The following is an 11,973-nucleotide window of genomic DNA, read 5'->3' as shown; positions in this document are numbered from 1 at the left end:
GTCCGGGAGTCTTCAGGTCCTCAGAACACACTTGTCAAGGAATGCGCTGACTCTCTCGCTCCTTCAGCCGCCCGCGCCTCCCCAGCAAGTCCCCCAGCGCACCAAAGTGCACAGGTAGGAGTTGCCTGCACGCGCGGCGCAGCCCAGTCCTGGTCTCCTGAACGGCCCCGATCCTCCAGGCGCGAGCAGAGGCACCCCGCCCCTATCTTCACACACCTGTGCTCAATGCGCGCGACTGAGGTCCCAGACTCTGTAGGACTCCCTAGGGGAAAGACACAGTGTAAATGCAACACCTGCTGCGAGTTTCGAGAGCGGGCCGCCTCCCATTGGCCGAAGCCTTCCGCCTCCTTCCACCTGACCAATGGAAAGACTAGGGCGCACGCAGCAGGTAGCCGTTCTGAGCGCGAGATTGTGACGTCACGTCCTGGTGTCATTGGTTGCTAGGGACGCTTCGGGCTGCCAAGACAACCAGGGCTCAGGCCGACTAATTGGTGTGTCTCGGCATCAAATGAAAATGGAAAAACCAGTGTGCAGAAAGACAGAGGAATAAACAACAACAAAAACTAGAGTGAAGTGTTTGTTACTGTACTGCTCATCACCGTTTAAAAGATCCTCAGCGATAACCGTGCCTTGACACGCACAAAGGCAGTGAAGATCGGACACCCAGGGCACCAGCTCAGGTGAGAACAAGCCTTAGCTTCTCTGTTCCAGGTGGGGATGGGCTGTGGGGAGCCACTGAGTGTCACATCATAGCCTGACAGTGCAGACCAACCTTGTCTTATGTCCTTCCACTTTCACAAACAATAACGTTACCGGTTCCGGTGTCACGGGACTGTAACCACAGCTACTCTGGAGGATGACCTAGTAGGAAGGCAAGTTCATGCCACCTTGACCAACTTACTAAAGGCCTGTGTCAAAATAATAACACAACTAAATATAGAGTAAGGTGCAAGTAGTGTTACAGAAGGACTCAGTAAGTGACATACAGAGAGGCAGCGGGATGGAACTAAAATAACAAATTTATTTATAGATAAGGGTCCATCACACAGAAGCCGTGCCTGGAACGACCCTTATTGACGAGTACATTTGTTACTTTACTTCCATTCCCCTGCCTCTCTGTGTGTCACTCACTGATTTGTTCCGTAACAGTACTAGGGTTGTAGCTAGCTCATCCTGGCATGTGTGAGGCCCTCAGTTCCATGCTCAGTACTGGAAAAGGAAATAATTCTGGGCTCATTCCTCCTGTGGGAAAGAAAGAAAAGAAAGACAAACGAGATCTGGTGTAAGGAATAAGAGTGGTGCTTTAGATGTAAAATATCACATTGCCATACCCCCAAGGAAAAGAAGACCAGGAATATTAGCCTGACACGCAGGGTCATTTTTCACTCCAGGATCAGTGGGTTCTGGAAGTGCCAGCTGAGAAGGTGAAGTCAAGGACAGGGATTCTAGATGGTTTGGGGTCAGTGGGCTGCAGAATGGGTCTTATACTTGGCTTTGGACTGGGGAAGGCATACAAGTATAGGTCAATTTAACCTGAAGTAGACTTGACACTGTGGACCTTCATGAAATTCATTTCAGTCTCTGAAATTCCATTTGTATGAGTCAGAATGTATTAGTGGCAACAGTAGCCAGCTGGGAGAAGAAAGGCAAGCTCTAGAAGGTGATATCCCAGGCTCCCAATTTTAAGTGCTTATGGATTATATTCAGCAGTCCACAGAAAGTGGCTATGTACCTAAGAAGACAACACTATTTTTGAGAAAAAAAGTCTTACTGTGGAGTCCATGTGGGCTGTGAACTCACTATGTAGCCTAGACTGGCTTCAAATTTAATATCCTCCTGCCTCAGCCTCTCAAGCACAAAAAATATGGCTATGGACCATCGCACTTGCTGAAGACAAGACTGTCAAAAGTCAAGAAAAAATAATTTAGGTTTTCATTGCACAGTGTGTTGCTAAACACTGAAACACTATGACATCATGGATGATGTAGGGCAGCTCCAGTCACCTGTCATAGGAGATCCAATGTTTAGGGTCTCAGTCTCTCCAGAGCCAGCACCACACGGCTCTCCTTGCTTGGTGGGTGATCCTGCACAGCGGAAGACCTGGATTCCCTCCAGAGCTTGGGGTCTCTTGGTGTTTGCTATATACCTCTCTCGCACCTTGGGTCTTCAAAGGTCAAGACAGCCCACATTTCAGTTTTAACGTGCTACAGAGCTTTCTCTTGCTGTGTGCCTGCCTCAAAACTCAAAATCACCTAGATGTGGTTATGCATAACTGTCAATGCGAGCTGAGAAAGGAGGATGGCAAATTAAAGGCCAGGGTAGAAAACTCAGCAAGAACTCTTATCTGGGGAGGTGCAATCCATCGCCCCCTGGGGTCAATCCCAAGTACTGCAATCACCCAACCAATTAGATTTCCAAGATACCCAATAAATTGGTGGTCATATAGAAGATGACATAGGTGACTCCAAATCCACAGGCCTCAACCAAGGGAGGCAACCCACCTCCTTAGTTGAAGAACACTTTACTTGTGTTTCATTTCTGCGATGCAAAGGAAACCAAACTTTAACAACCCAGGACATTACTTTTGCTCACTCTCGGTTCAGGACTGTGGGGAAGGCTGACCTCTATTCCTCTATCTCTCTGCGTGTCACATGCTCCACCACTACGAGAATGTTACCACAGCCATGGTGACATCTGAAGGCTTTTTAGGGGTGAGCACTCCCAAGCTCACTCACGTGGGTACTGGGAGGACTCATTCCTCAAGGGCACTGGAGTGAGGGCTCCGGTCCCTACTGCCAGGTTAGCAAGGGGCTCTCCACAGGGGAGCTTAGGACATGGCAGGTGGAATCCTTGTGAGTGAGCACAAGGGGTACACAGAACACACGAGTACAGCCTCTTTTCTATTGCCTCTCACAAGTGACTTCACATCCTTTCTGCTGTGTTCTGTTCACAAGGTCAGCTCACACTGGATGAGGGGTCACCAGGAAGAGGTCATCCACAGGGAACACATGACAGGCTGCCTTTCTCCAGGGCGGAGTGTCCCCAAACTTGGACAAAGAGGTGTTCTGTCATGCACATGTCAGCGGAAACAGAAGGCTTCAGTCCTGTGGCTGAATGCTGTGTTCACTTTCTCCTCTCTGAAACACACATGTCCTCCAGGGCACCCAGACTGCTGTGTATTACCTCTGCACAAGGTGGAATTAGGATCCTCTCATCACTATGGCTGTTCCCTGGACTGTCAAGACTCCCGGTTTCCTGTTAGACAGAGACCATTTGGCTACTGTCCACGTTGAGACCGTAACTGGGAACTGGAGTTAACACTAGGCAAAGCAGTAAATGTGACCCAATGTCCCTCCCTTGTGAGTACACATGGCTTTCAATTCTCTTTCTTGATGTGGACAGAGAAGATGACAAAGGCTGTGCCCCTATCTGAAAAGAAAGCATAGGCACAATGGCAATAGTCAGGGCCTGACGCTCAGATGGTGACAGACTTGCCCTCAGTATTGTGTTCCGTGTGGTGCCACACATCCTGACACTGTTTTAGGGAGAATGTCCCACATTCCAACGGAGGTGTTTTCCTCAATTTCTGACTCCAGGTAATCAATAGCCATCTCAGTGACTTCTCCTGCCCTGTCGACCTCAGTGGTGCTGAATCCATGATTCAGAGACCCAGCAGCCAGCTGTCAGCTCTGCAGTATCCCTGCAGTATCCCCATCTCCACCTGGCTCTGTACCCTGAGCCAAGGACAGCAGGGCACGGCTGCTCCTGGCCTTCTCAGCCATGCTGTGTCTCCCTGAGTACGATCCCAGAATGCTCGAGGGAAAGGCAGGCTTTGAGCCCTGGGAACTATCAGCTGGGGCTGCTCTGATAACTCTACCCTCAAGTCCACCACCCCACCTACCTCCTACTCACCTTGTGCATGCTGTCAAGGCAGCAGTGGGTGCCCACCTTATCTGCTGAAGGGTCACAAACCTATCTCTTTGGGTGAGTATAGAAAAACAACATTTTTTGCACTTCTCTTTTTGGGAGTGCTGACAGTGCCTAGATGCAAGGCCATCCCAGTATCCCTGAATATTCCTGCACCGGAAATGCATTTTAAGGTATCACCGCCTTCCAATAGAACCAGGTTCCTTGGAGAAACCGTGCAGTTCTGTGTTAGGAAGCACAAGATGGGCCCAGAGCATTTTGGTAGACTGCTCAGGAAGGAGAGACAACAACCAGACAGATAAGTGTCCCAGGATGGGATGTGAGGAGGTCCCTGCCCCCAGCAGGTGAGTGATACCTCCACAGGGACCTCCAAGCAGGTTCTTGGACCATTTCACAGAGAAAGAATTTTAGGATGTGTCAGTGTGATTAGGTTTATTATGCAGGTTTATTAGGGTGCCTTAGAAATTAAAAAAGAATATGAAGTATACCCCATGTTCAACCACTGAAGGGGGATCACTCTGCTGCATGCAGGGGTTCAGACTGGCTGTCTACACAGAAAGGCCTTCAGCATGGTCTATTCCATCAACACTTTGCCATGGAAGCCTTCTGGAATGGCAGCCAGAACCTCGTGTATCTGGGGCAAGTGCTCTGCCTGGGACATACACCCCCATCACACTAAAGCTGTTTCAGTAAGAATTGAACAACTGTCTCTCAAGCCTGACTCTTGCAAAATCTGCAACATCCTCCTGAGAACCTCCCAGGCATATGTGTCACTCAGGTTGAAAAAAGCTGGTTTTCTTGCTCATAGCAAAACTTAAAAGTGTCAAAGTTTAGTGCACTTAGTGCTCTTCCAGCAAGCTTCTCCTCAAACCTCTGGTGAAACTGTGCCTTCTCCTAGATGCCACCTGATGCTGTGTCTCATGTGGCCAGAACTGAAGTCATCCTCCCCTCAGGAAGCTGCACAACACCAGGAGAGAACTGGCATGGGAAGCACTGCTTCAGATGAGACTCCCAGGCATCAGTGACCACTGTTAGACACAGGTATGTGATGTGGTGAGGTTAAGACAGATGTGGGTTCAACTTAGAAAGAACAAACCTCCCTGCTGGGATTTTGTTGGTGGGCAAAGCCAAGGCAACACAGTGCTGGAAGCTGTCAGCCTAGGGACAGGCCAGCACCATACGAGAGACTCCACAGTAAGCACCATGGTTGCCCCTCCTCATGTCCCTGCTATATCAAGAATCTGTGTTGAGCCGACTTAGACCTCAATGTGGACAGGGCACCCCATATGCAGACCACCTCAGGCTCATGTCAAAGAATCCTCTAGGGGACAGAGTGGACACAGGTCCCCACATATGCTGATACATCTGAAGAACGTGGGGAGCCTGGAAATGTGGATGTGAGCAGGGCCAACACACACACGTCCTGACACAGTCAGTGAGTTGTGAAGACCTCAGCCACATGGATATGAAGAGCAGCCCTCCATGTCCTCCACATCAGGGCATGTGTGGTCCCTCTACAGCAGGAGAGCGCAACCTAGGCAGCTCCATCTCTGTCACATGTAGAGCCCCTTACCTCACAGACAGGACAGGAGCTCCTCCTACTTCTGACCATCTCAGAAGTGTGTTAACCCTCTACAACATGGGTGTGATTGGAGCCATGCACAGATGTGTAGGTGACTATGTGCACTTGTTCCCTATCCCCCAGACACACACACACACACACACACACACACACACACACACACACACACACCATCTCAGGCAGGGATACAGCTCTGTACTAACCGAGAGGTAAGCAGTGCTCTCCTGCATCCGGATAAACTCAGACACATGCAGGGCCCCATGGGAGGATGTGATCAGAGACTCCATCTCCTGTAGACCTGAATTCTGTGCTGAATCGTCTACAACATGGATGTGAGTAGAACCCCTTTCTCCTGACCTCACAGATGTGTGTAGTCCAGGGTCACAAGGAGGATGTGGCCCAGGGTCTCCATGTCACGACAACTGAAGGCATCTACAGAAACCTCTGAAATGATGACATGAGCAGCACCAACCCATGTCCTGACCAGATCAGGAATATCCACGTCAGCAGTGCTCACGTGTTCTCAGGAACTCGGGCAAGTTTGGAGCGCTGTACACCCAGGCTGTGAGTGGAAAGCCCCGGATCTCATCTGCTCAGTGAGTGAGGACACCTGGAAAAGGTAGATGTGACAGGAATTTCACTCCACATCCTGAGTGTCTGTGGGTGGGGGGAGTGGTGCTCTGTATGATGTACATGTGAGTAGGTTCCTCCACACACTAGGATGCACTCAGGCATGTTTGGAGCCCTGTACAACAAGGTCATGAGCAGGCCCCTGCTGCCCTTGCACTGACCATATGGAGCCCATTTGGCGCTGCCCACAATATGAATGACAGTGGAGCCCCACCCTATCCTCATCGCTGCAGGGACTTTTACACAAGGCCCCTATAACTTCCGAATGGCAAGGTCCCACCACATCTCTAACATTTCAGTTGTGTGGAATCCTGTCCAATGTGCATGTGAGGTGATAGCCTCATATACAGAAAACCTCAGGCATGAGCAGATTCCTGGAAAACACGGACGTGAACACAACTCACCATGTATTTACTTTTCATTTCATCATGCTGCTTGTACAGTGTGCTTGTCGCCTGAGAATTCCATGACCTCACTAACTAGCTGTTTATGGGGTCTTCTCTAATTTAAAAGTGAGCAGGCTGGCTGTATCCCCCTGACCTGTCATCCCTGTGCATGTTCTACCTGTGTGCAACCGTTTATAATTCAGCTGTGAATCAGAGGCCCCAGGTCCTAACTACTTCTCCTGTGTGTGGGTCTCTAAAGAGAGAACATGGAGCCAGTCCCCGTGTTCTCATCCTGTCTGGAGGGTGGCTCCCTATAAAATGTGTATGTGAACAGGAACCCAAGTCTATGTCCTGACGTCCTCAGACCTGCGTTTAGCCTTGTAGGATGTAGATGTCCCTACAGCTCCTGAGGCAGTGATCACCAAGACCATGCACAGAGCCCTGTACACCATGACTATAAGTAGAATCTGCAATACCCCCCCAATATCCTGACTATATAAGCATATACAGAACCCTACACGATGTGAAAAATGACTCGAACCCTACCTTTGTCTTATGCATTGTACATGAGCAAGCACCTCCTATCATGTGGACGTAACCAGGGCGTCTTGCTGTCCTAACCAGCTCAGGCATATGTGGTACTCTGCACACTGATCGTGAGCAGAGCCTCCCCCATGTCCTTACAACCTCAGGCATTGGTGGTGCCCTGACAACATGAATGTGAGTATAGCCCTTCAACACAATGACAGGCACGTGTATGTGTGGTCCTGATACAAGGTCAACAGTCCCCACACACCCTGGACATCTGCATCATGCATGGAGCCCTCTACAGGTTTTGGTGTGAAAAGAGGCCCACCAATCCCTGACCTTCTCATGTAGGTGTGGATGTGAGCAGAGCCATCCTAGTGTTGTGCTCATCTCATGCATATGGAGCCCTCTTCACATGGAATATGAACAGAGCAGCCCATTTGCTCAGTGCCTCAGGCATGTGTGGAACCCTTTACAAGGGCATGGTACAGTACTCCCCCCCCCACAAACGCCCACCAACTCAGGCACGTGTGGAGCCCTGTACAACACTCTGTGTGGGCAGTGACTTCTTGTGTGCGGACAACGTCAGACAGCTGTGGAGCTTCAAAGTGTGGTGGTGGGCATGGTGCCACATGCCTGTAATCCCAGCACTCAGAGGATAAGGCAGGAGGATAGCTATGAGTTTGTGACCAGTCTGGGCTACATAGTGAGTTCCAGATTGATCTCAACTACATAATGATACCCTGCCTCAAAAACCAAACAAAAAACATGGTGATCCCTTTCAAAGTACAGATCTTTATACAATAAGGATGTGAATACACTTGCGAACTTTTGTGATTTCTAAGCTATCTCCTGGCCTAATAGAAGCAAAAGCACCAAATCCTGAAACTCTACAAGTCCAGTAGACCCCTCTACAATGGGCTGTGAGAGATGTCCCACCACATCCTCATACCCTCAGGTGTTTGTCACCCTCTATAATGTTACTTTGGTAACCACCCCTCTCCATGTCCCCACCAGCTCATGTTTCTGTGTGGAGCCATCTTCAACCTGCATACAGCAAAAGCTCCGAACCTGCAGACCATGTCAGTTTTGTGTGGAGGAATCTACTATGTGATTGTGGACAGAAGTCCCCATACACATCTGGACACCTGACTACTTAGGGACATGGGAGGATGCTCAACGTATAGGTGAGCAGAGCCACCACCCACATGTCCCGACACACTCAGGCATTTGTGAAGATCTGAGCAACATGATGTGAAGAGTGGCCCTCCATGTCCTGCCAATCAGAGCATGTGTGGTCCCTCTACAAACCATCTGAGGCACAAGTGGTGCCTGGTACAATGTAGTCGAGAGGGAAGCCCCACTCTCTCCTGTAGACCAGGCCTTCACAATGGCCACATGGCCAGATCTCCACCATCTCAGGCCTGTTGTGTCCTGCCCATGATCATGGGAGTTGATATCCTCATATACAGAAATTCTCGGGCGTAAGTTGAGTCCTCTTCAAAATGGGCATGAACAAGCTCCCCCTCTATCCACTTCTAGCAGCACAGTGACCCCTGTACAATGTGTTTATCACTGAGGTTCCTATTTCCTTGCTAACAGGCTGTGTATGGACCCTCCATATATAACTGTGAGTGGAGCTAGCCCCATTCCCTGACCTGTCATCACAACCAGTCATTTAGGGAATCCTGTAGAATGGAAACTTAACCTAAACACTCCCCATGTCTTCATCACATGTGTAGTGACTTGGACAGTGTAATCGATAAACCAACTGTCTGTTCATCTTGTTGGAAACACTAAAATACTGTGAACATGCTCCCTGTGTCTGACTACATCACGAAGGAGTGATATAGGCAGGGACACTTGTCCATGTCATGAAGACCTCAGACATTGGTGGAGCCCTATACAATGAGAACGTGACCCAAGCCTCTCCATGTCCCTACTTACGGGAATGTGTGGAGTCCTTCACGACTTGGATGGCAGCCGAACTAGCTAACAAGACCAACTTGGTTCTCTGGAGGTCTCTGTTCCAAGGAGGAAGTTATCAGAGCTGTCTATTTCCTGACCACCTCAGCAGGTTGTCAAGCCTTCTTGAAACAAGGAATTGAGTATTGCCCTGCTGTTTTGACCAGAAGGGGATCATGGAGCCCTCTGTAATGAGGTTGTAAGCAGAGCACATCCAGGAGGTGGCACACACTTCTACATGGATGGAGTAGATCCCCCAGTATCCTGTACATTTCAGAAAAGAGCAGAGACCTCCACAGCATGGATATGGAAGATCCCTTAATATCGTGACCATCTTCATGGGATGGGGGTCCTAATACACATGGAGGTGAGCAAAGTCGCCCCCATGTCCTGACCCTCTCAGGTGAAGAGCTGTACAGTGAGATGTGAGCAGACACCGCCATGCCCCATCCAAGCATCCAAGTGGTCTTAGCCTTCCCCAAGCTGCCTAAGGCCCCCACACATGCCGAATATACATGATATGTGGGAGACCTCCCTGACCTGGACATGCACAGCACCTCCCATGTTCAGACCATCTCCAGCTATATGTGGAGCTGTCTACAGTGTAGATGGGAAAGAACTGCCCCACTCTTTCTGAGGTGTGTGTGTGTGTGTGTGTGTGTGTGTGTGTGTGTGTATCTGTGGAGCCCTCTCCAATGGATGGGCGAGCAGAGCTTTGTAGGGCCAGGCCCCTATATAACGTGTGGAGCCCTTCACTAGGAGGATGTGAGTAGAGCCCCGCCTACCACCACGTTCTGGTCCTGTTGGTCACATCCCAGCCACTGAAGCCACGCCACATGGAGTTCCCTCCAACTCAAGTAGGAGCTGATCCGGTCCCCGATGTCTGATCACGTCAGTTATGTGTGCTGCTCGTTAATTGGGGGTGGGAGCAGAGGCCCCACGCCATACCCCCACTATCTCAGGTGTGTGAGAAGTGCTCTACAGTGAGGATGTCTACAGTGGCCAGTCCTGACCATCAGTGTGTGTGGTGTCCAGTAATATGTGGACATAGGCAGACGCCTCAAGCCTTCACTGGCTCAGGTATGTGGAACCCTCGAGAAAGTCACTACACTCAGAATGACCCATCCTCACATTCTGAGCCCTCTAAGTGTGTGCGAAGGCTTCTACAATGTGGATGTGAGCACAGTGGTGCTGCCCTAGGTCCTGACCATCTCAGGTGTGCGAGAGGGACCATCCACATGTTGATATATATGGATGTGTTCAGAGCTCCTATATCTGGGCCATCTCAGGGGTGTGTGAGTGCCTCTAAAATATATGAGTGAGTAGAGCCCCCTACATCCTGACATCACAGGCGTGTGTGGAGTGCTCTACACTGCAGAGAGGAGCAGAGACCTCCACTCACTGAGTTTAACCATCCCGTGTGTGGAGCCCCATCTGTGATTTCAGTACACTCCACCCTATCCTCAGAGCAGTCGTGTCTGCAGCCTTCTACAACATGGATGTGAGCGGAGGCCCTCACCATTATCACATGGACTGGACTCCCTACAACATGGAAGTGAGCAACGCTCCCCCAGCCCCAGCTACCTATGGTATGTGGACAGCCCTATCAAAATGGGTACGAAACGAGACCCCAGGGCTGACAGGTCAGGCACGTGGGGCACCTCTGCCAGGTCACCCTCTAACTGGCTGGAGAAACCTCACCAAGGTGGATGTTGGCAGAGCCCCTCCTGTCCTGGCCATCAGTAGGGACATGGGAAAGGACAGCATAAACAAAGAAACTGTTTATGCAGACAGCAAACAACCTCTGTGAACAAACTTTAGCTCATGTCACAGTCTAAGCCCTGACTGCTATACTGCCCTGTGTAACAAGGCATTTTTGCATTTTATATCACTAGAGACAAATAAAGGAAATCCATACTCATTTGGGCAAAGTCAACTCAGGACCAGAGTGAGACCAGCTTTCCAGTCACTGAGTTAATGCACAGCAATGCTGAGAAAAGGTCAGAGATCCTAACTCTGGAGCTTAAATGGAAGAAACTCCCGAGAGACCATTTCAGCCACTGAACCATTTCAGAGCATATCTTTGAAGTCTGAACTAGGCTAATTGAATGGAGTGAATTTGGAAGGTTAGTGAAAAGAGCCCTTTGTTCACTACCATCCTGCACAGCCTGGCAGGAATGATGGGCTGCTGCCCAGGACACTGCCAACCCTCCTGATGCCAGCAAAGGCCTTTAGGTGACGTCTTGTGAAAGGGCTCCATACTGCAGGCCACATACCCAGAGGGCAAGTAGGCTGTTTACAGAACCTAAATGTGGAACACAAGCGTGGTTCTGGGGCCAGTGCAGACACGAGCTGGATGTGCCAGCCATAGCTTAGCTAGGAAAACAGGAAAGGACTGAGGCAGGGAATGGCTGTGTTTGATGTAGGGAGATCTTCCTGAGACTTCAGACATCAAGTGCCTGAAAATGCATTTATCTCTAAAGTTTGAGTAACATTTGGCTCATGCACCTTCCCTACCACTCACTCCACACAAAGAGACTCAAAACTATCTCTGCAGAATGGAGGCTCAAAACTGATGCCTTTATTGAAAAGTACATGTAAGTCGGGAAGGCTAAACAGGGTTCCCCACACTATCGAAATTTGAAATGCATCCTAATGAGATAATTGACAATGAGAAATAGGAAGAATAGGGTAAAGGTGCAGGGAAAGTGGGAAGGATGGGAGAAAGGTAATGAGGGAAATGAAAAAATGAGAAAATGAAAAATTGAAATAAAGTGTATGTTAATTGGGAGGGGAGGAGGGAGTGAACGGAGGGCAGGAACAAGGGGAAAAAATGAGAACCAAGACCTGTCATGTAAAGGTACAAGATCCAAATGATGAATGTAACTGTACTGTATACCTAAAATGCACCAATAAACTCATTTAAAAAAAAAAGAAAATTAATATGCAGTTGGG

At 49.5% G+C, this 11,973-nt stretch overlaps 1 long non-coding RNA gene across 1 annotated transcript; it reads left to right on the top strand.

Moving 5' to 3' along the window:
• Nucleotides 1-455: 455 nt before the first annotated feature.
• On the top strand, nucleotides 456-11,708 carry LOC104870235. Its single transcript, XR_782484.2, has 4 exons — nucleotides 456-680; nucleotides 4,826-4,968; nucleotides 5,874-6,128; nucleotides 8,071-11,708. It is a non-coding gene; the product is annotated as an uncharacterized LOC104870235 (long non-coding RNA).
• The last annotated feature ends 265 nt before the right edge of the window (nucleotides 11,709-11,973 follow it).

The sequence above is a fragment of the Fukomys damarensis genome, unplaced genomic scaffold, assembly GCF_012274545.1.
Source record: "Fukomys damarensis isolate Sample0158 unplaced genomic scaffold, DMR_v1.0_HiC HiC_scaffold_17, whole genome shotgun sequence".
In the NCBI taxonomy this organism is placed as follows: Eukaryota; Metazoa; Chordata; class Mammalia; order Rodentia; family Bathyergidae; genus Fukomys; species Fukomys damarensis.
This window is presented reverse-complemented; position numbering and strand designations above follow the sequence as displayed.